This window comes from Anomaloglossus baeobatrachus, chromosome 1 (genome assembly GCF_048569485.1).
Source record: "Anomaloglossus baeobatrachus isolate aAnoBae1 chromosome 1, aAnoBae1.hap1, whole genome shotgun sequence".
Classification (NCBI taxonomy): domain Eukaryota; kingdom Metazoa; phylum Chordata; class Amphibia; order Anura; family Aromobatidae; genus Anomaloglossus; species Anomaloglossus baeobatrachus.
This window is the reverse complement of record NC_134353.1, coordinates 584,764,254-584,788,597: the sequence shown is the minus strand read 5'-3', so window position 1 is coordinate 584,788,597 and position 24,344 is coordinate 584,764,254. Positions and strand designations below refer to the sequence as shown.

The 24,344-nt window shown below is 45.1% G+C and overlaps 1 protein-coding gene across 3 annotated transcripts in view; it reads left to right on the top strand.

The window, feature by feature from the left end:
- Nucleotides 1–4,891: 4,891 nt before the first annotated feature.
- The window catches only part of APBA1 (amyloid beta precursor protein binding family A member 1), a 236,676-nt gene continuing 217,223 nt past the window's right edge, over nucleotides 4,892–24,344 (top strand). For 2 of the 3 annotated variants that reach the window (XR_012724756.1, XM_075317848.1), the window contains exon 1: nucleotides 4,894–5,197. The gene's annotated coding sequence lies outside the window, so the exon portion shown is untranslated. Of the gene's footprint in view, nucleotides 5,198–24,344 lie in introns of all 3 variants that reach the window. The other variant, XM_075317860.1, reaches the window with a different exon arrangement.

The window sequence follows — 24,344 nt, the reverse complement described above, 5'->3', positions numbered from 1 at the left end:
ATTCTAGAGGGAGAGGAGAAGAGTTTTTTTTTTTTTCTTCTAATAAAGTTAATAAAAATAAAAAAAAATTTGAATAATCACAAATCAGCAAATAACATGGACATATTTGTTGTCCCTGTAATCGAAACAACCCGAACAAAAGAGCGATCAGATTATTTATGGGGATCGGTAAATGGCGTAAAAAAAATGGCGCAATTTATTATTTTTCTTTATTAAAACCCATAAAAAATGTAATAAAAATGTATCACTGAGGCCGTGTTCACACGTAGTGTAAATGCTGCATTTTTGCTGCAGGTATCCGCACCATGAGCGCAATATCATTCTTCTCTGATTATTCCGGGTTTGCGGTATTTTTTATGCATTGTCCCCTTATTTGATACGTGTTTGTTGCAGATGTGAATCCTGAAGATTATAAAGAAAAAAACACCAAAACTGCACAGATCAGCGGTGTCTTCAGACATAAAAGGGGCGGAGATTTCATGACGTCTGATCCACTTTGCTTGGACAATTAGTCCGTGTTCACATGTAGTGTAAATGCTGCATTTTTTTTCTGTAGTGTAAATGCTGTTTTTTGCACATTTATTCTGCTGTGTTTAATTATCCAAGTAAAGTGGATGTGATTCCATAAGAAGACGCCGCCGAACTCTGCGGTTTTGTTTTTTTCTCTGGAGGTTTTTATGTGGAGCTTAAAAAAATGCAGGAAAAAGCTTCTCTGTACAATAAAAAGACTTAACGCAGATTCACATCTGAACCAAAAACGCATTAAATAATGGAGAAAAGGCAGAAAAAAACGAAGCAAAAATGGAAAAACCAGAGAAGATTGTTATTGTGTAGTTTGGTGCAGACAGCGGCAGAAACATAAAGAAACAGAATTTATGCAACAAGTGAACACGGCCTTATAGGCCCAAATAAGCAACATGTCATATAGTGAAACATATAAATATAAAAAAATTCTGACTGCTATGAATATGAATGAACGGTCCAGTGAATCTGCTGAATGACCCTTACTGCCAAATGGGTGTGGCTAGGGGCATGGTCAAAATTTGCCGCGGCGCGCTGCTATTCAGCTACTGCCCTCTGCTGCTCACAAAGCCTTGCCAACATATGTAATGTTGAGTTCCAGTGTGGGGACAGGTCGCAAACCAGTCTGTGAGGTGACACTTGTAAGCACTGCTACAGCACTGTGAGACCTGGGGCAGCTGTAAGTGACTTGCAGAAAAGGTTGCACATGCGGCATACCTTCACAAGTACCATCAGCAAATCTGGGTAGGTTTTCAGAAAGCGCCAAACCACTAAGTTGAGAACGTGAGCTAGGCATGATACGTGTGCCAGCTTTCCAGGCTTTAGTGCCGCCACCAGGTTATCGCCATTATCACACGTGACCATGCATGGTTGTAGGTTCAGCGGCGAGAGCCACATATCTGTCTAGTCTGTTAGAACTTTCAACAACTCTGTGGTCCTGTGCCGGTTGTCACCTAAAGATATGAGTTTCAGCAGAGCTTGTTGACGCTTCATCGAGGCAGTACAACAGTGCTTCCAGCTTGTGACTTTTAGGGACGACAATTCGGAAATGCAGGATAAGGAGGAGGTGCTAGAACTGGTGTAGGAGGTGGGGGAAACCCTGATGGAACTAGGGCCCGCAATTCTAGGTGTCGGTTGCAACTCGGTCCCAGACTCCATGAGGTTCACCAAGTGTGCCGTCAGGATAATGTAGCGTACCTGGCTACAAGCACTTGTCCACGTGTCGATGGTAAAAGGGATCTTCCCAGTAACTGCTTTAGTCAGGGCATGGTGATGTTATGGGACACATGCTTGAGTAAGGTAGGAGCAGCACACTTAGAGAAATAGTAGAGTCTGGGGACTGAGCACCGAGGGATGGCCACTTTCATTACGTTTTTGAGAGACTCGGTGTCCAAAAGCCTAAATGGCAACATTTCCAGGGCAAGCAGTCTGGAAATGAGTCCGTTTAGAGTTTGGGTCTGTGAGTGAGAGGCTGTGTATGCGAATGTGTTCTAAGGCTTGTGGAAAGGACAGTTGAACGCTATGCTGTGACAAAGAAGTGGACATGGTTGCTGATGGTTTTTGCGAATGTGCAATGACAGGTTCAGGGCGGGAGGCATCTGAGCCTGTGACCAGGACAGGGGATTGGCAAGCACGTAACACAGTGGAAGAGGCAGTGGTGTCACCTGCAGACACTGAGTATGGACCCAGGCTTTTAGCCCACCTAGTTGGGTGCTTGAATGACGAGCCTGAATATGCTGGTGGTGGTCCTGCTGCTAGTGGTCAAGCCCCTGCTGATCTTGGTAAGGCGCAGGTTGCAAATCCCTGTTTTCTTGTCTATCCCAACTTTCTGTAAAAAAGTACCAGATTGGGGAACCCCTAACCCTCGGTCTGGGTTCTGGCTGCGTGTAAGTGCTCTGGGAAACAGTTGATCGCCTTCTCCCTCTGGCCACCACCCTGCCTCTTCCTGACTGTTATGGTGCTGCAGATCCCTCACCCTCTGCGCTGCTGTCCTCATTCTGCATGCCGTCTTGCCAGGTTGGGTCAGTGGCTTCACCATCCACCACCTCATCTTCCACTTCCTTCCTCTGGACTTCCTCCTGACTAGTTGACTTAACGTGACTTTTTGGCATCTATGTCTCATCATCATCCACCTCTTGAGACAGTAATTGCCATTCTCCACCGTCGGCTTCTTCTGACCGTGGCTGCTCAAATATATGAACATCACCACACACGATCTCCTCATTGAGAAATGCACAGTGAGAGGCCAGTAGAAGCCATAAAATGGAAGGTAAAGAGCTCCTCGGAGGGTCCAAGTCTCGTTTCACTTGACTCCTGGGACTTGACATGGTGGGAGGAAGGAGAATCAGGGTGAAGATTATGTGGTCCAGACTCTTGGTTAGTGAGACTGGACCGTGTAGAAGACAGGGTGGTGCTGGCAAACAGACTGAAGGCATTATCTGCCATCCAACCCACCACCTACCTGCTCGCACTGTTTCTGGCTTCAACAATAATGTCCCGCACTCATCTGCATACTGGGACAGGAAGCTAGGTCAAGAGGATTACTGTGCTTAGTGTTGCTCCCACAGCAGGCCCAGTTTGCCCTGTCCCATGGCCTGTTTGCACCACATTCTCCGGGACATCCACTTCCCCATGCCTTACTTATGTACGCAGCTAAGAGAGGTATTATTAGACAATATAATCAAATTAAATTGGAACTGAAAGGACTTATATTTGTATATGACAGCACCAAGGACTATAATCCCTGACTAATCCCTCTAATATGCTGTCCCTTCTCCAGCAGCTCTCCATACACTAAGTGTAGCTAAGAGCAGTATTATTAGAAAATAAAATATAATTAAATTGGCCCTGATAGGACTTTTGGTTGTACGTGGCAGCAGCAACGTACGGAAAGGCAATATTCCCTGACTAGATGCCTCTAATAAGCTATGCCTTCTCTACCGTAGTAGCTAATCCTACACTAATTTCAGACTAAAAGCGGTATTACTGTTGGTATATTGTAGCAGCAACAGCAAGGCTTGTAAGGTTACAAAACGCTGTAACACACTATCCCTTCTCCAGCAGAAGCTCTCCCTAGAGTATTTCTGTGTACAGTGTGCGGAGCATGGTGTCACTGGATCTTATATAGACCTGATGACGCTATGCATGGCTACGGAATTACCATGATTGGCAGGCAAACCCAGCATATTTAATGGCTGAAAAAAAAAAAGCCATGAAGCATATGGGGTGGGGACTTGAGCATAGCGCTCGAGCACCAGGATACTAGATCGAGTATTGAGCATCTCGTGCACAGCACTGCTCGATCAAGTAATGAATATAGAGGACAATTATGGGATTTTTATAATAAATAGTTTATAAAGTAGTGTTGTGTAACTTTCTAGTATAATTGCTACTTTAATCCATGCCTACCTGACAGTTTGTAGCCATTGGATGAAGCCTGGGCACAGACTTTTTACATTGTGGCAAGCTGCTAGAACAGGAGAGAACTCTGCAGCTGCTGTTTGCCCCAATGTCTGGAGACTGTCTTGGAGGTCTACAGCTGTGAGGAGAGCCTAAAGGGTACTTTACACACTGCGATATCGGTATCGCTAGCGAGCGTACCCGCCCCCGTCGGCTGTGCGACACGGGCAAATCGCTGTTCGTGGCGCACATCGCTAACACCCGTCACACGGACTTACCTTCCCTGCGACGTCGCTGTGAACGGCGAACCGCCTCCTTTCTAAGGGGGCAGTTCGTGCGGCGTCACACGGCAGCCGTCCAATAGCAGAGGAGGGGCGGAGATGAGCGGGACGTAACATCCCGCCCACCTCCTTCCTTCCTCATTGCCAGTGGATGCAGGTAAGGAGATGTTCGTCGTTCCTGCGGTGTCACACATAGCGATGTGTGCTGCCGCAGGAACGACAAACATCGTACCTGCAGCAGCAACGATATTAAGGAAATGAACGACGTGTCAACGAGCAACGATTTTTCACGTTTATGCGCTCGTTGATCATCGCTCATTGGTGTCACACGCTGCGATGTCGGTAACAGTGCCGGATGTGCGTCACGTGACCCCGACGATATATAGTTAGCGATGTCGCCGCGTGTAAAGCACCCTTTAGATCTGCAGCTGATCTAAGAATTGTCCATTCACTGACAGGGAGCAGGAATCTCATGGACACCAGACAAAGTTATTGGGAAGTTGCCGAACTTTTCCTCGCACCCTGCTCCTGCGTCTGGATGGGCAGTCTATTGTTTACAGATGGCTCCTGTTATTCTGTGCATGATGCAGCACAGCCCCACTGACTAGGATGGGCCTGGTGAGCTCTCTACCTGCTCAATGCCGGCTATACACAGTCAGACGGTGACTGACATCTGCCATGGAGCTCAGGGCATTCCATGCCGCAGGACAATGCCAGCCTGTGCACCCTCCTATAGGTAGAGCTGGGAGTGCCCGGGCCAGGCTGTGTACTGATGTCACCAGGAGGGAGGCGGAGCGCTCAGCCAGGGCTGCTGGTGGCTGCAGAAGAAGAAAAGGAGGAGGAGGTGGAAGATGGTGGAATCAGATGTGAGAACCGCTGCTGCCCCCAGCCCCCATTCTCCGAGCTGTCACCGGCTCTGCTGCTAACAGCCGTGTGATGCCAACCGCTGCCAGCCTGTGATTTACCCCGAGGAGCCTCTCTCCAGGGCTGTATGGGTAAGTGCAAGATCTGGGCAGTGCTCATGTAGCTGAGGGCTTGCTGCACCTTCCAGGGAGAGGTGTGGGCTGCCAGGCGGGCACTGCAGGACAGGGCAGGCTGCTGGAGGAGCAGATGGCCTGGTGTGCCCACAGTGGGTGGGTGCAGCATCTGCTAACTTACCCTGGTACCACCGAGCTCGGAGGGAGGGATGTGGTGCTGGGCAGAGGCCTGTCTGATAGAATCACCTAACCTGGGGAGGCAAGGGTTAATCCGAGTGCCCTGCATGCCAGCTTGTCACATAGGTGTATAGATGGCTGTGATTAGTGCCAGTGTTGTGAGGTCCTGAGACTGGAGAGGAGGGACAGGCTGTAATTGAGCTGTATGAGCACATGGCAGGAGGCTGGCACTTATTGTGATGTATAGGCATGTGTAGTGCCACCAATAGGCATGGTGTGGCTCCATGCCCTGTGCCATAACATTAGTACTATACACATGACACCATTGATCTGTATAGAATACTACATTTAGTAACATACTAAACCTACTGGTACCTTCAATCAAAAGAAGAGTCACCTCTGTACTGACAAGTAGACCACACCACCACTGGAAATGGGAGAGAAAGGGATGATGATGCCATCCGGACACCGGAAAACTACATTATACAGATAGAGGAATTCTTCATGGCTATAAGATTGATAGAAATACATGTGCTAGATAGACAGACAAACAGATATAAATACATGTGTTAGGTAGACAGACAGATAGATAGAAATACATGTGTTAGGTAGGTAGACAGACAAATACAAATACATGTGATAGAGGTAGATAAATACACTGAATAAACATATAAACACAACACTTGTTTTTGCTCCCATTTTTCATGAACTGAACTCAAATATCTAAGACTTTTCTATGTACATACAGCCTTTTTCTCCCAAATATTGTTCACAAATGTGTCTATATCTGTGTTAGTGAGCACTTCTCCTTTCCTGAGATAATCCATCCACCTCACAGGTGTGGCATATCCAGATGCTGATTAGACAGCATGATTATTGCACAGGTGTGCCTTAGGCTGGCAACAATAAAAGGCCACTCTAAAATGTGCATTTGTATCACACAGCACAATGCGACAGATGTCGCAAGTTATGAGGGAGCGTGTAGTTGGCATGCTAACTGCAGGAATGTCCACCAGAGCTGTTGCCCCGTGAATTGAATGTTCATTTCTCTACTATAAGCCGTCTCCAAAGGCGTTTCCGAGAATTTGGCAGTATATCCAACCAGCCTCACAACCGCAGACCACGTGTAACCACACTAGCCCCGGACCTCCATATCCGGCATCTTCACCTCCAAGATCGTCTGAGACCAGCCACCCGGACAGCGGCTGCAACAATCGGGCTGCATAACCAAAGAATTTCTGCACAAACTGTCAGAAACCGTCTCAAGGAAGCTCATCTGCATGTTCATCGTCCTCATCGGGGTCTTCAGCTAACTATAGTTCGTCGTAACCAACTTGAGTAGGCAAATGCTCACATTCGATGGCATCCGCACGTTGGAGAGATGTTCTCTTTACGGCTGAATCCTGGTTTTCACTGTACTGGGCAGATGGCAGACTGTGTGTATGGCGTTGTGTGGGTGAACAGTTTGCTGATGTCATCGTTGTGAATCGAGTGGCCCATGGTGGCGATGGAGTTATGGTATGGGCAAGCATATGTTATGGACAGTGGACACAAGTGCATTTCATTGATGCACAGAGATGCCATGATGAGATCCTGAGGCACACTGTTGTGCCATTAATCCACGAACATCACCTCATGTTGCAGCTTGATACACGGTCTGATGTTGTAAGGGTCTGTACACAATTCCTGGAAGCTGAAAACTTCCCAGTGCTTGCATGGCCGTCATACTCACTGGACATGTCACCCATTGAGCATGTTTGCGATGCTCTGGATCGGCGTATACGACAGTGTGTTCAAGTTCCTGCCAATATCCACCAACTTCACACAGCCATTGAGCATGTTTGCGATGCTCTGGATCGGCGTATACGACAGTGTGTTCAAGTTCCTGCCAATATCCACCAACTTCACACAGCCATTGAAGAGGCGTGGACCAACATTACACAGGCCACAATCAACAACCTGATCAACTATATGCGAAGGAGATATGTTGCACTTCGTGAAGCCTATAGTGGTCACACCAGATACTGAGGGGCTTTCTGACCCTTCTGGACCCCCAAATACTGTAAAACTGCACATTTTAGAGTGACCTTTTATTGTGGCCAGCCTAAGGCCCACCTGTGCAATAATCATGCTGTCTAATCAGCATCTTGATATGCCACACCTGTGAGGTGGATGAAGAAGCGCTCACTAAGGCTGCTTTCACACTTGCGTTTAACGGCATCCGTTGCATTGCGTTGTGTGACGGATGCAACGGATGCGTTGCATATAGTGGCACAACAGATGCTACGGATCGTACAAAATAACACAATCCATTATAGGTTTTTTTTTCTTGACTTTACACATCTGGGCATGCGCAGTTGTGTAAAGACAGATGCGTTAACGGAATCCATCAAATGACGGATTCTAACGGATCCGCCACCATAGGCATCCATTATAAAAACCACAGACACCGACGGAAACCTGCAGGTTGCGTTTTTTTGACACTCGGCCAAGCGCAGAAAAACGCTACATGCAGCGTTCCATCCGCCAGGCAGATGCAACGCAGCGTCGGCTGACGGATGCAACGCAAGGCCATACGTTGCTATCCATATCTACTAGAAGTCTATGAGGAATAAAACTGTTTCCTGCAACGGTTACCGTAATTCCTCAAGGCAGCGAATAGCAACGGATGCCGTTCAATGCAAGTGTAAAAGCAGCCTAACATAGATCTAGACAAATTTGTGAACACTATTAGAGAAAAAGGCCTTTTGTGTGCATAGAAAAAGTCTTTGATCTTTGAGTTCAGCTCATGAAAAATGGGAGCAAAAACAAAAGTATTTATATTTTGTTCTTTATAGATGGATAGATTTGATGGTGTTTATCTAGCTATATAGTCTCCTCTGACTCCCAAATATGTGAACGTTGTACTGGACAATATGTTTTCTTGTAGGATCTTGGTGCATTGAAAGCGTCTCTGACTTTGCTTGTAAATGCAGTTGAAAAAAAAGTATATTGATATATACAGGCCAGGCGTCCTGCTTGGCGACCACACCAGGAGATTTCGCCCAGCAAAATGCCAAATGTGATGTGAAGTGAGCTCTCCCTTTGGCTTATATAATAGATACATAGAAAGAAAGGCATAAGGAGAAAACTACAGTATTACATCTGCTGTCAGCTGCCTCTAATTCACAGCTAATCAGGCTGCTTTCACACTGTTTTTTTAACATGCGTCATGAACGTTTTTTTAACGCAAAATCGGATCCAGTGCAAATGCGTTTTCATTTTAATGCATTTGCAATGGACTCGCGTTAACATGCGTTCACATGCGTTTGCGTGCGTTATCTCTCTCTCTCTCTCCCCCTCTCTCTCTCTCCCCCTCCCTCTCTCTCTCTCCCCCTCCCTCTCTCTCTCCCCCTCCCTCTCTCTCTCCCCCTCCCTCTCTCTCTCCCCCTCCCTCTCTCTCTCCCCCTCCCTCTCTCCCCCGCCTGAGAGTGGCGGACGCTCGTAACCAAGGTAAATATCGGGTATCCAAGCAAAGCGCTTCGCTTAGTTAGCCGAAGTTTACCCTGGTTACGTGTGCAGGGAGCAGGCAGCCCGGTTTCTAGCAGCTGCGGACGCTCATAACCAAGGTAAATATTAAGTATCCAAGCAAAGCACTTCGCTTAGTTACCCGATGCTTACCTTGGTTACCAGCATCCACAGCTGTCAGATGCCGGCTCCCAGTCTGTCACGTTCAGTTCCCCTCACTCCCGATCACATGACTTCAATGCCCGCCCATAAACTTCAAGTGACAGGATCCTGCAAAATAACACATGCGTTTTTCTTTGTAAAAACAGGATCCACTTTTACAGCAAAAAAACGTTCATGACGCATGTTAAAAAAAGTAGTGTGAAAGCAGCCTTATTTATATATGTGTACCAGCCTTTACCGTATATTCCTCACCTCTAAACATAATAAATTGTTCCCATTACGATCTGATTTCCTTACCGCACCTACTGTATATATGGTATATTTGGTTATGAAACATATGAATTTTCTGTTCTCAACCACTGAGATTTAGCTCAGATAATATAACGTTATAGTCTATATAAAAAGAAGTACAGAGCAGAAAATGACAACTATGGTAAAAACAAACAGAAGGTGAGAGGAAATGTGTAATGTATTGTCTAGGAATAGCAGTGTATGGCATGAAGTGTCCTAAATTCTAATAACGGCGTGGCGGCCATATAACCTAATTATAACTGTGTGCGTCAAGCTGTGCCATGTTGCCCTGATTGCTTTCTAACATCAGTGGCACAACTGAATTTATGAATAGTTTTCCCACAATAAGTTTCATTTTGTGGAAATTTGCATTCTGACGTATAATGTGACGTTTAGGGGGTTATCCTGGACTTTCTAATTAGATGGTGAGGGGTCGGATCGTTAGCAATCTCAAGGATCTTCTGTTGAAGATGGTAAAACTGCATCCCCTCCCTATTTTTCAGGCATGGTGCTGTACTTTTAGTAGTGACTGTACCTTTTATCATTAATCACTATAGCGACCTTACATTCAAGTGAGGAGTAATACTAGGCACAGCCACTACTAATATTGTGGCGCTGTGCCTGGTAAACAATGAAGGGTATGCAGTTTGAGTGCCGCTGCCCGTCAGCCGCTGATGGGTGGCAACACCTAGTGTCAACCTCCCACCATCTTGTATTGATTGCCTATTCTACTGATAGGCCCTCAGTTCAGGATAACCCATTTGGCCATGTGCACACGTTGAGCATTTGGTCAGTTTTTTTACCTCAGAATTTGTAAGCCAAAACCAGGAGTGGGTAAAAAAAATGCAGAAGTGGTGCCCGTGTTTCTATTATACTTTCCCACTCCTGGTTTTGGCTTTCAAATTCTGAGGTAAAAAAACCCCTCATCAGATACTGAACATGTGCCCAAAAAAAACGCATTCAAAAGTCAAGTGTTGCTGCATTTTTTGGGTGCGAATTACATGTGTGATTTGTCTACAGAACATGTTAAGTAAAGAGTTTTTAAGGCTCTGTGCACACTGAGTATTTTTTTTTACCTCAGTATTTGAAAGCTAAAACCAGGAGTGGGTGACAAATACAGAAGTATACCCGTGTTTCTGTTCTACCTTTCCCCTGACGCTGTGTATTTAGTGAGTATTTACCTCACTATTTTGTAAGTCAAAACCAGTGGGTAAAATTATACATATATTATATGTTTCTATTATACTTTTCTTGTGACTGTTCCACTCTGGCTTACAAATTCTGAGGTAACAAAAACGTCATCAAATACTCAATGTGTGTATGTGGTCTTAAAGGGAACCTGTCACCACTTTTTATTGCCCTATAAGCTGCGGCCGCCACTACCAGGCTCTTATATACAGCATTCTAACATGCTGTAAATAAAAGCCCAGGCCGGGGGTATAACATAAAAAACATTGTATAATACTTACCTTACGGTCGCGCTGTGGGCCTTATGGGCGTCTCCGTTGTCCGGTGCCTCCTCTTTCAGCCATCTTCGTCATCTTTCTGAAGCCTGGGTGCATGATGCGGCTACATCGTACACACTCGCCGGTCCTAAAATACTTTGATCTGCCCTGCTCAGGACCTGAATGCCGGCGAGTGTCGATGACGTCGGACCTGTCATGCAGCGCGGCTAGAGAAGAAGAAAAAGAAAGATGGCCAAAAGAGGTGGCGCCGGACAACGGAGACGCCCATAAGGGCCACCGCAGCGACCGTTAGGTAAGTATTATAAAGTGTTTATGTTATACCCCCGGCGTGGGCTCTTACATACAGCATGTTAGAATGCTGTATATAAGAGCCCGGTGGTGGTGGCTGCAGCTTATAGGCTGAAAAAGTGGTGACAGGTTCCCTTTAAAGTTCTGTGGCCAGAAATGTCTTATGATAATAGCAATAATCTCTGTATGACAAGCTATCTGATGGTAAAAGGGAAAGGTGGAAGAAGGTTTCATATGATTGTCAAGTCCTCTTTAAAAAGTTGATTGGGGAGGATCCTGAGATTTGGACCACACGATCATTCATCAGTGTAGTAGTCCATTGATATTGTGATTCCGAAAACCTGTTTTAGGCTATGTGCGCACTAGAAATGTAAAGTTTCTCAAGAAAATTTCTTGAGAAACTTCTGGGAGTGAAAGATTTCCGGACCTCCGGAAAAAATCCGCACCAAATCCGCATGCGGATTTGCCGCGATTTTCCCGCGGGTGGTTCCCTGCGGATTTTGCAGGCTGTACTGCCGAAATCCGCAGGGTACCTGCGGAAAAGAATTGACATGCTCATTTTCTCAAGAAATTTTCTCGAGAAATTCTTCTCAAGGAAATGTCTTGAGAAAAATCTGCAGCGTGCGCACAGCTATTTTTTTTTCTCATAGAATTTGCTGGGAAATGTCATCTGCACAAAGATTGCAGACATTTCTCAAGAAATTTCCGCGGGTAAATCCGCAGGTAAAAGGCACTAGTGCGCACAGAGCCTAATGCCTGAGAAAAAAAAAAAAGAGTCCTTGACACAAAGAAACTTATTTCAATTAATTTAACACCTTTGACCCCATAGCTTTTACTGAGGAGTGTGACCGAATGATGTCCTGTTATTTAGGAGCCTACATTCCTTGGCTGGTTCTCTCGGAACAGGAAATTGGACATTGGCATCATGCTCTTGAACACTTGTATTGGCGCTTTGCCTTCACAATAGTACGAGCTAACAAGCTTAGCTTCTAGGATTGTGTCACTGCGCCCAAAACATGTATTTTTACCCTATAAAATGCTATTTTCCTCCTTTTAGCTTGTTTTTTTCTTGTTTATTGACACCAGCAACAACAGATAACGGCAGATGGTGCTTCATTGTGCTGGTGCATAATCAGCGGCCCAGCGCTCATTTATTATCAGCGTCAAGTAAGATGAAATCAGCCTGTATCCGCTCAATGGCTGCCAGCTCTGGTTTCTTTTAATTGTAACATCACTATACCTGCTGTGTCACATTGCTAAGGACCTGGTCAACGAAATGTAGGCAATTGCTCGTGGAGTCCTTTCACGAATGTCTAAAAATAAGTCTCCTTGTCTTCCTACGACGAGTGAAGTGACGCTGGGGACTTCACACCAACGGCTTCTAATTCATCCTTTCTTAACTGTGTGAAGTTTTCGTTACAATCTTGACACAAGAGAATCATATGAAAGTCATGTGAAAGTGGCTTGTAAATTTTTCTTATGGCCTGCAAATTCGCTCAGGTAAAAGAAAGCTGGCTCTCCAGTGCCACTTATTGGCAGTAGCTAAAGACCTGATTCAGATGTCCGTTTTTCTCATACGAGTTGTAGCCATATTTTTTTTTACTGATAAAACAGTCTATGCAACTGTTCACATGTCTGTGTATTTTTGTAGACCGAGTGGTTCACAAAAATCACGGAGACATGACCCATTTTGAGCCACCCACCAATGCAAGTCTATGAAATAATCTGACGGATGCCATGCACGTGCTGACCATTTTTCACAGACTGATAGGAGAAGCTTGAGAAATTTCAATGAGGTTTTTTTTTTCATCTGAGAAAAACGGACACTGACCAAACTGATCTCTGATGAAATCCGGTCCATTTTTGGAGTACTAGAAAAAACATGTCTTACGAGCAAAATCATATCTTAATAAGGCCTAAGTCAATGTATTGATAGAGAGTAGAGGTCAAGCATGCATCTCCTCACAAGAGAGCTATGCCGATCTTAAGATAAGAGTACAATTCCACTTGCGCATAGCGAGAGCATCGAACGTGATATGCTAATGACCCTCTGCTGCGAGCGTCAGCCGAGGGTCATGTGACTGTGATGCAATCTTGTGATTGGATCACAGCTGCGAGAATAGGGAGGGAACACTTTTTCCCCATCTTCTCCTCTGCCTGTCACTGCGTACATCGCACTGCAGTCGGATGACATGTGAGTGCAGTGTGATGTTTCACACGCTACCATAAACATGTACATGGGTGCGTGAGCCAAGAATCGCTGCCAAACACAGCATGCTGCAATTCATTTCTCAGACCGATATAGCATGAGAAATCAATCGCAGATGGACACTGCACCATAGATTTGTACTAGAGCAGTAGCAATCCAAAGTTTTATCGAATTGCACTCGTCCGTGCAAAACGCAAGTGGAACTGTACCCTAACGGAAGTTCTTACACCTCAATAGTGCAGAACAAGATACTGATTGGCAAATTAACATAGGCCTGGGGGCTGAATATTCTCCCTGAGGATAACACCTGTTGTCATAAGGAGTCTTATAGGCCAGGCATTGCTCCCTAGTATAAATATATACAGAGTAGGCTATGGCTTAAAAATGTCATCCATCTGTTGTCACACTATAAAATGCCCGTGTGTGTGTGTGCACCTTGTAGAAGGCTGTGAATAAGACCCTCTGTTTTTTGAGGGCAGGGTCTTGAAGCTGCTGAGATCCCATTGCTGATTTTAGTGGTGAAATGCTACACATATATTACCCTATTGAGAAGTAGTGTGGCCATATAACCCTATGACCGCTGGTGCAGACTTCACATGCAGGTAGACATTGCTTGGTGTGACTGGAAAGCTCCACCTCAGTTACTGATAAAGACGCCTTATGTGAGTACATATTGTACTGCTGCTTAGCAAACATCCGTTAGGGAGCGTGAAATTTATTGGTAAACTCACTCTTGTTTTCCGTCTTTCCTCTCTGGCAAGATCCATAAATTACTTATGGTTTCATTTGTTTTAGTGTGGACACAGGCTGTATGCACACTGAGATTTTCCAGGGGTTTTTGAAGCAGAAGGTGAAAGGAAGGCAGCAAAAAGGCTCCACGTGCACACAGCCTAAAGTTTCATTTAGAAAGCCAATTGCGGCCCTTAGGTCCTGTGCTCATGGTCAGCGTTCGCAGCGTTTTGGATGTAGCGTGCTTTCGTTGTGTCAAAAATGCTGAATTGTACTGTGTGGATGGATTTTAGGCCACTGGGCTTCTTTTCTACGCTGCGGAATCTGATGTGCGGCGCGGCTTTCTGAGACGCAGCATGTCAATTTATTCTTGCAGAGACGCAAGTGTCCTCAGTGGGGAGAACAGAGCGAAAATCTGCTGTGCCTAGACCCCTGATCGTGGGCACGGACGCTGCGCTCTCCCCACAGAGAACACTAGTGTCTCCACAGAAGGGCTGACTTCGGAACGCAGTGTCTTCCTGATTGTGAGAACGTATCCTTGAACAACCATCGATCAGCTACGTGTAAGGCTAGGTTCGCACACTGCGTCTTTTTGACGCTGCGTTTTTGTGCGTTTTTGGCCGCTAAAAACGCACAAACGCACCTGCGTCGAAAAAAACGCATCAAAAAACGCATGCGTTTTTGGTGCGTTTTCAGCTGCGTTTTGTTGCGTTTTTGATCTCTGCGTTTTGCTGCGTTTTTCCAATGCATTGAATGGGGGGAAAACGCAGGAAAGAACTGACATGTCCATTTTTTTTTTTTTTTTTTTAACTCAAAAACGCAAGTAAAAAAAACAGATGTGTGCGGACAGCAAAAATGAAAACTCATAGACTTTGCTGGGGAAGCAAAGTCCTGCAGTTTTGAGGCCAAAAACGCACCCGAAAAATGCACAAAAACGCCGCGAAAAACGCACTGTGCGCACATAGGCTGCTTTCACACTTCCGTTGTTTTGCATCAGTTGCAATCCGTCGCCTTGAGGAAATATGGTATCCTGCTAAATATTTTGCAGGATTCCGTTTTTCCCCTTAGACTTGTTTGGACGACGGATTGCGATATGGCTTTGCGTTGCATCCGCTGTCTGACGGATTAGTCGGGGAACGACTGACCATCGGGCGGCATGTAGCATTTTGTTGAGCAGCGGAATTCTTTTTTTTTTTTTTTCCTTTTTTCCTTCACTGCGCATGCTCAGCTCGTGTTTAATCATTGAAAGCAATGTCTCTCTATATCGGCGGCCGAACGATCAGCTGATCGCCCTGCGGCCAGCTTTTGTGAACGATCAGCTGATCGGCTGGCCGCCGGTTACTATGAACGTTCAGCTGATCGCCCGGCCGCCGATAAGAGTAAAAAAAAAAAAAACGGATCATTGTTTTGCAGCAGCAGTCACATCAGTTGTGCCACTATCTGTAAGGCTATGTTCGCACGTTGCGTTTTTTTCCGCGTTTCTGCAGCGTTTTTAGCAGCAGCGTTTTTGCGCTAAAACGCATGCGGTTTTGATTGCCAGCAAAGTCTATGGGAAAAGCAGAAATCCTGTCTGCACTTTGCTTTTTTTTCTGCAGCGTTTAATTTGCATATTTGTGGTCAAAAACCATGCTGAAAAAGAAGCAGCATGTCAGTTGTTTTTGCCATTTCTGCAGCGTTTCCTTAACATTGGAGTCAATGAGAAATGGCAAAACGCAACCAAAATCACAATTCCTGCGTTTTTCATGCTTTTTACCTGCTTTTCCACTGCGTTTTTGGCTCCAAAAACGCATGCTTTTCTGGACAAAAATTAATGGGTTCTAATGTTCCTTTACACACACACAATAACCGAAAATTTAAATGTTAAAAAATTATAAACTTCACCTATTTTTCTGATAAAATGTGCATAATCACTATTTTTTCATTAAAATTGATAATTTCCCATATAGTTTTATTAAAAGTTAATTTTATACTTTTTTTCTCTTTTTTCATTTTTTGACTAATTCAACTTTATTTCTCAGTGTCTTGATCTAAAAAACGCATCTGCAGAAACGCAGGTGAAAACGCAGGTAAAAAGCGCTAAAAACGCACTAAAACCGCGGTAAAAACGCATGCGTTTTTAGCGCTTAAAAATGGTCAAAAGCCATTTGGTCAAAAACCAAGGGAAATAAAACGTGCAGAATAAACTGCAGGTACTCCGACACAACGTGCGCACATAGCCTTCCGTTGCATCCGTCACACAACTGATTGTGACCGATACAAAAGAAGTGTGAAAGCAGCCTTAGCCAGTCCTCGGCATTTAATAGTCTGATTAGACAGGCTGACTTCCACGCACACAGAGAGATCGTTAGCATGATCGTACCGTGAAATATGATTGCTCTTAGCAGCCCATGTCTTGTTTCGCCTGGATGATAGGCTACCAATAATGCTGATTTTTGAAGCAAGTGGAAATCTCTCCCTTTAAATCAGCATTTTTTTTTTTAAATTCGTCAGGCGATTGGCAGGTTGATAATCAAGAAATATTCCCAATTATCAGCTAGTGTGAAGGTACCCTAAGGGTATGTGCGCACGTGTACGTATTACATGCAGTTACGCTGCGTTCTGCACCGCAGCGTAACTGCATGCGTCTTGCGTCCCCTGCACAGTCTATGGAGATTGTGCAGGGGCCGTGCGCACGTGGCATGTTAGAGCGCAGCGATTCAGCTGCTTGCCGAATCGCTGCATTCTAAGAAGTGACATTTCACTTCTTTCGTGCGTTCTGCATGCTGTCTATAGGGAGAGGCAGCATGCAGAGCGCACGAATCTGCCGGCACCATGCGCTTGAGAACGCAGCTTTTCAGCTGCGCTCTGAAGCGCACATTTTCGGTGCGGTACAGAGCGCACACGTGCGCACATAGCCTTAGTAAGTCCACACTTAGCACATATGTTGGAGAAACGTCAATAATTGCTTCGTTCATCTTCTCAATAGGGGCATTCAGAAATGCATTCACTTGCCCTACATTGATAGGGTATGTTCACATGTTGCGTTTTTGCATGTGTTTTATGTAAATTAAAAGCTGCCTTTTACAGTACCAGCAAAATCAAGAGATTCCAGAAATCTCATGCGCACACACAAACGTTTTTTTTTTCCTAATTGAAATGGAAAACTGCTGTATTTTTTGAAAGAAGCAACATGTCAATTCTTTCAACTTTTTTGCTGCTCTCTTTCACCATTGAAAGCAATGAGAGGGAAAAAACCACAGCTACGTAAGGCTATGTGCGCACAGTGCGTTTTTCGCGACATTTTTCGGGTGCGTTTTTGGGCTCCAAACTGCTTGACTTTGCTTCCCCAGCAAAAGTCTGAGTTTTCATTTTTGCTGTCCGCACACAGTTGTTTTGTGTTTTTTTTTTTTTTTGCTGTGTTTTTGACCTGAAAAAAAATAATATGGTCATGTCAATTCTTTCCTGCGTTTTACTGTGTTTTCCACCAATTCAATGCATTGGAAAAACTCAGCAAAACGCAGTGATCAAAAACGCAGTAATCAAAAACGCAGCAAAACGCAGTGATCAAAAACGCAGCATAACGCAGCCAAAAACGCACCAAAATGCGTTAGTGCATGCGGTTTTGCCGCGGGTGCGTTTTTGTGCGTTTTTAGCAGCAAAAAATGCACAAAAACGCAGCGTCTTAAAAAAAAAAGCAATGTGCACACATAGCCTTATTGCTGCTTTTGTGGTTAATTAAACTAATTTTGTTAAAGCATGTACTGTAGAGAAATGACACCGCAAAAAAACAGTTGTTTTTTTTTTTTTACTGCCAAGAGATCAGGTTTTGTTTCCGGAAAAAAATGTAGCAAAAACGCAACTTGTGAACATAACCTTACTGTGTTAATTTTGGTGCAACCCCCCCCCCCCTGCACATTTATTCTCTCCTATTTTGCGGTTGCTATCACCAAATACTTTGCTCTTGTAGCTGAAGTCCAAAGGGCAGTTTAGTTTTATGCCCTCCATGATAGAGAGCCTGTTGGCTTAAGGCTGAAGGACTCTTAAGGCTATGTTCACACGTTGCATTTTATTGATGCATTTTTTAATGCAAATTAGAAGCTTCTTTTTTACAATACGAGCCAATGATACATGTAATCCACAGCCAACGCACCAAAAAAAGCAGCGTGACAAGAGAGCAAAAACCCCAAACATGTGAACATAGCCTTACCATGGAAATTAGCAATATGAAATATTAGATGCGGAGGAGAATGAGGTATTTTGTCATATGTGACTTTCTTCTTTCTGCACTTGTTTATCTAGGCCATGTTCCCGTGTAGCATACATTATTTTCCGCTGCATTTTTTGGTGTGCAGAAAATCTGCTTAAAGTCCAAACAAAATGAATGTGATTTCATTAAAACTTGCGCCAATTCTATGGTAAAAGATGCAATTAAACTGCGTTTTTGGTATGTTTATACCCTATAGACTTTTTTTGTAGAGCCAGAAAAACATGCATGGAAAAATGTAGAATCACAATATTTCATCAATAAAAAACAAACAAAAGAAAACACTTTTCACGTTTCAAAGTATACCAAAACTACATTTAAAGGGAATCTGTCACCAGGTTTTTATTAGTTAATCTGAGAGCAGCATAAGGTAGGGGCAGAGATCCTGATTCTAGCAATATGTCACTTACTGGGCTGCTTAGTGTAGTTTTGATTAAAATCACTGTTTAATCAGCAGTAGATCATTAGAGGACTACTTGTCCTGCTGCCAAATAGTCCAGCATGTTCATGGGCTCTGTATAAGGCTGGAGTCATACTTGCAATTGTAAAATCGGTCCGATTCTCATGCCTGAGAGTAGGACGAGCTCTGTCCGAGTGTTGATCCATGTGCAATACAATTGCAATGCAAGTCTGTGATTTTTCTCATGATAGTAGTCCGTGAGCAATCCGTATTCAATCGTATGTGATCCGTTTTTTTTTTCTCAGCAGCTATTAGTCCTTACAGTCCTATACAGGAGCATTTACAGTGTTCTCTGCTACATGATAGAATTGTATTTAGAAAAACGCATGTCACTAGGATGGTCCGTGTGACAATCGTTTGTTTTTTTCTCGCACCCATTGACTTACATTGGACAGCCTTGCACAAGAAACTCTAGAAATCGCAGCATGCAGTGATTTTTTTTTTTTTTTTTTTCCCTCTTCTTCTCTCCGATTTGGACTGAGAAAAAAATAGCAGATCGGAGCTGCAACATTGATTAGCATTGGTTTGAGTGCAATGCGAGATTTTCTTGCATTGCACTCGTGCGAGTCAATCGCAAGTGTGACGCCGGCCTAACTGCTAGATCTGCAGCAGAGAAACATTGATTTTATCAAAATGACACAAACAGCTCAGTAAGTGACACATCACTGGAATCGGGGTCTCTGTCTCTACATCATGCTTCTCTCAGATGGGCGAGCAAAAACCTGGTGACAAATTCTCTTTAAAAAAAAGGGGAAAATGTAAGAAAAAAATTAGCAAAAACGCAATAATTAGAGCAGATTGCTGGTATTTTGATGCACATTCCAGAAGTCGAAAAATAGCAGAAAACGTCAGTCTTTTTGCATATGGGAACATGGTTTAAGTTTCTCCAGAAACAGAAATCCCAGGTTCCCTTAAAGATAGAACATTCAGGAACTGTCACTTTAACAGTAAGGTGACTTTGGCATGATTAAAATTGCTGTATTCATACAACAAATAGTAGCAAGTACAAAATGTCCAAGAATTTGGCAGTGCTGTGGTTGCCATTGCAGTCTGCCTATGTGTTTGTGAATTAAACATAATAAATGATCATACGAAATAAAGATAAAACAGCATCAAATGTTCTAAAACAAAAAAGCAACAAAAAAAACACTTTCTTTTTCCTGATATTTTTTCTACAAAAGTAGCCAGCAGGTAATCAACAAAGTCAGTAAGTGACAAGCTGTCATGTAAGGCCTAAGCCACACGGCGAGAAAATCGGTGGGAGTGGAGTGCGATAAAACGTTGCATTCCATTCGGACCAATATTAGCCTGTGTGTCAGCGCACATGAGCGATTATTTTCTCAGCCCTAATCGGACCGAGAAAACAGTCGCAGCATGCTGCGTTTGTAATGCGAGACTCTTTTCTCTCGCACCCATTCAAGTGTATGGGGCGATAGAAAAATCGCTCTGCACTCGCGACACCGGTGTACCGCGAGTGCAGTGCGAGAATGGCAATAGCTGGCTATGGAGGAGAGAGGGAGCTAAATCCCTCCCTCCACTCCGCAGCGCTGGCCCATCCCTACTCAGAGCCGGCCCGCCCCCGCAGCTGAGGTCCGCTGGCACAGTCGGACCTCAGTCGCAGGGACACTAGCATAACACTCGGCTCTGCCGTACTACCAGCATGAGACGAGTGTCATGCGAGGGGATCGCAGTACTCCCCGTGTGGCCCCAGCCTTACAGTATTATTGGCATCAAGGCTCTCCACTTAAAGGGGTTGTCCAGTCTAAAGTCATAAGTCTGCAGTCACTCTGTGTCAGTCTATGTGACTACAGACTTATGAATTCTCCCAGCGCACACACTGTGCGCTACGAGGATTCGCCGGCTTCTGAGCCAGCGACTTGTGACTGCGGCCTCGCTCCATACAACTGTATTGATCAACACCATTCCCACTAGACAGCCGCACCTGCTAGTTGGACGGGCCCATTCCATACAAGTGTATTTTGTATTGAGTGACACCGCACCCAGTAGACGGGTTCTGTCCGGGAACATGCATATCACATAATTGCGGTAATGTGACCACCATTCCTTGCTCAGAAACCGGTGAATCCTCTCAGCACACAGTGTGTGTGCTGGGATGATTCATAAGACTGCTCATACATAGGGAGACTTCATACTTATCACTTTAGACTGGACAACCCCATTAATAAAACGTGACTGATAGGGCAGGGGAGTCGGACGTATTTTCAGTCTAAGTGTGATCCGACAAAGCATCGGATTGCGGTCGGACCAATGTGGCAGAGCACACGTAAGATTTTTTATTTTTTTTTTATATATCCCTACATGTCAAAGTTTGATCTAATATTCAGATTGCTCCCGGCCATGCAAGTATATGGGTGCGTGAAAGTCATCGGACTGCGCTCGGATGACATATGAGTGCAGTTTAATTTTCGCAGACTCACAGAATGGAGTAAATGGGGACATTTTGTTCTCCATATTGTCGTAGATCGGATCACACTATGCTGACACTTAGATCAGAGTTTGATCAGTGTCATTTGCTTAATTGTCCCGATTCTCTCAGATGAGAGAATCTACAGCCATCTGCCCCTGTCCATACAACAATTGATTAGCTGCAGAGGTTACATGCTTAGGGTACATTCACAGGAGTGTATTAAGAGCCAACTGATTTTCATCTAGGAAAATAGGCAATTATTCATCTATACTAGTGTCACCTGTGTGTAATCTGTATGTTCGTTTTTTACATTCGTATGTCAGCCATTTTCACACATCAAGAGCTAATAAAATTTACAAGACCAAATACAGTTTCTTATCCAGCATTAATACACTAATTACAAAGGATCTGTAAAAATCAGACACTGTACAGTTGATCTGTAAATGATCTATTTTTGTGCACCCATAGACTTGAATGGGTGAATCTCCTCCGAAATGTGCAGAAGAGACTAGCACCTGAAGTTTTTTTTTTCACGTTGACATTTTGACAGCACTCTGTCCAAAAATACAGTCTGGTCTAAACATCCCCTAAGCAAAAGACCACAGGGGCGGCAGCCATGGACTACTGAGTAGAGATGAGCGAACCCGATGTACGGTTTTCTGGCCGAACACTGTCATTCAAAAAAACAAAACAGAGATTGGGAGCTTTACGTATGTTGACGACTTCACCAAGCATCGCTGTGCTCGGGTACACTCATTGGTCGGCCCAGTGTGAGCCGCTTGCAGTGTTTGATCGGCTCGCACTGGGGGTAACAACCGCGTGATCACAAGTAGTGTGCAACAAACAAAAATATAAAATAAAACACCCAGCCTTCCTTGGAAGGGATCTGGTCATGGCTGGCTGTATATGGGCAGAGAAACGAACTTCCAATCAGTGACTTCCATTGGAGTTCGGACCCCGGAGGTTCAGTCATGCGGACTACTTCAGTTTGAAGCCAGGACTTGTACACCCGGCTTCATAGTGTGCATGACCCAAACTCCGGGGTCATGTGCACTAAGCCGAAATCCAGCGTCGGGCGGTGATGGCGGCGGAGAGGTGAGTGAGATCATCCTGTGACGCTGCACATTCATTACCATGATAGTACGTCCCTGTGGGCGTGCTAACATGCTAATGGGGCCGACTAGCCAGGGGAACGCCCAGGGAACTAGTCCCTGCGCTCATTAGCATACGATATAAGATCTTTAGAAATACTTTTGCTAAAGATCTCTTTATCTATGCTAGTATTTACAGGGACGGTTAGGCAGGGATTAGCAATATGCACCCAGAACTGCTCGTGGTTCTGGGTGCATATCGGACCTGACAGGTTCCCTTTAAAATCAGTATGTCTGTCACCACGTTGTGCTGTCCTTAGTGGAGACAAATTTTCTTTAAATGGGATCCTGAGCAAACCTTCAGTTACATAGTTATGGCCGTCTATAGAAATCTATATTTCTCTCCATCTTGCTGATGTTCGTAATCCAAATGTAAATAAAACCTCTGGGCTTCGTGTATATGACCTCAGAAATGTGGATTGTTTATACGGATGCTGCTGGGTAACAATACAACCATGTGAATAGCACTTTTGGCCATATTGCACTATTCTGGATGTGAAAATAGTGACTAACTAAGGCTTTTTCTCTAAGACTAAAGGCCCCGTTACCCGCAATGACATCGCTAACGAGATGTCGTTGGGGGTCACGGAATTCGTGCCGCACATCCTGCCTCGTTAGCGACGTCGTTGCATGTGACATGTACAAGCGACCGCTAACGATGTAAGATACTCCCCAAATCGTTAATTGTTGACACGTCGTCCATTTCCCAAATGTCGTTGCTCGTTTGGGAAGCAGGTTGTTGGTCGTTCCTGAGGCAGCACACATCGCTACGTGTGATACCCCAGGAACGACAAACAACACCGTACCTGCATCATCCGGCAATGAGGTGGGCGTGACTTTCTGTGGCTAATGTAATGATGAATCTGGCTCTGATTTTTGGCTGTAAAGTGAATGACACTTCTAGTACTATAGAATATGTTCATGTGTAAATGACGCGCCCACGGGGTCTCGTGGGTTACTCGTCACCGGGCTGGTTTCGGTTTGGGATGTCACAGCGGTCTTGCCCGGTTTCGTGACCCCCGTCGGTGTCAATAAAGATGAAGGGTTGGGGGATGTTGGGAGTAGGTGTCTCGTGACGCCACCTGTGGTATGTGGCCAGTTATCAGCCGCAGATGCGGAAAGTCTCTCTTTTGGGGCAGATGGTGATGCAGCTTGGGTGGTGCAGCTCTCCACAGGTAGAGCTGGGCCCCAGGGTGGATGTTGGGAGTAGTAGTAGTCGCCTATGGCGGAGAGGCGTGAGGTTGTGGGATCCGGCAGTGATGGGACGTCACAGAGGGTGCAGTTTAAGTTCTTTTTACTCACTGAAAGCACACTGCCGTTGGAGTGCCGGGCTACGCTGGCATAGGCTTCAGCCAATCCCGGATACTTCGGAGGTCGAGGCCGGTGTTTTCCTTCTGTGCGTCACCTTTCTACGGTTTTCCTCCACCCCAGCTCCTGGGCCGTGGAACGGGTCACTGGTGCCTTCTGCACTCTTCGTGAACCCTAGGATTTCCCGTCTTTCCTAAGAACCCAGGTCGAGTCTCCGGCTCCAGACCGCGGGCCCTGAACTATCTGTGTCTTTGCTTGCTCGTCTGTTCCGGAGTCCAACCTGACTCGGACGCTGTCCGGTGCTAACTGCTTGCTGTGTGGGAGATGGCTCCTCACTTCCCCATGTGGAAGCCCCACCTCCCGGATTCCTGAACTTGTGGGTAAGAGGTCCCATACCTCATTATGGCTACCCCAGCACCTACCCTAGACCAGTCCCAGTGGAAGAGCTCCCGTTTTATGTGTTGGATGGGTGTTTTAATGGTGGTTTCCGGTGACGACCTAATCCGTATCCGAGATGAATACTGCACCTCGGGTGAGGCGCAGTACCCTGTGGCGCCTGAAGCCACAGGGGCGCCACATAAAGGAATTCTCTCACTAAAATAACCCATCCAAATACTGTATTCAAATATATGGAAGATTATGCTAGAATACAGATCAGCTCTTTTCGAGAGTTTGTTGCTGGGTTTCTTGTAGTGTCATTCATTTGAATGGCTAGCTACATGGATGCCCAGACAGTTTTTCGTGGA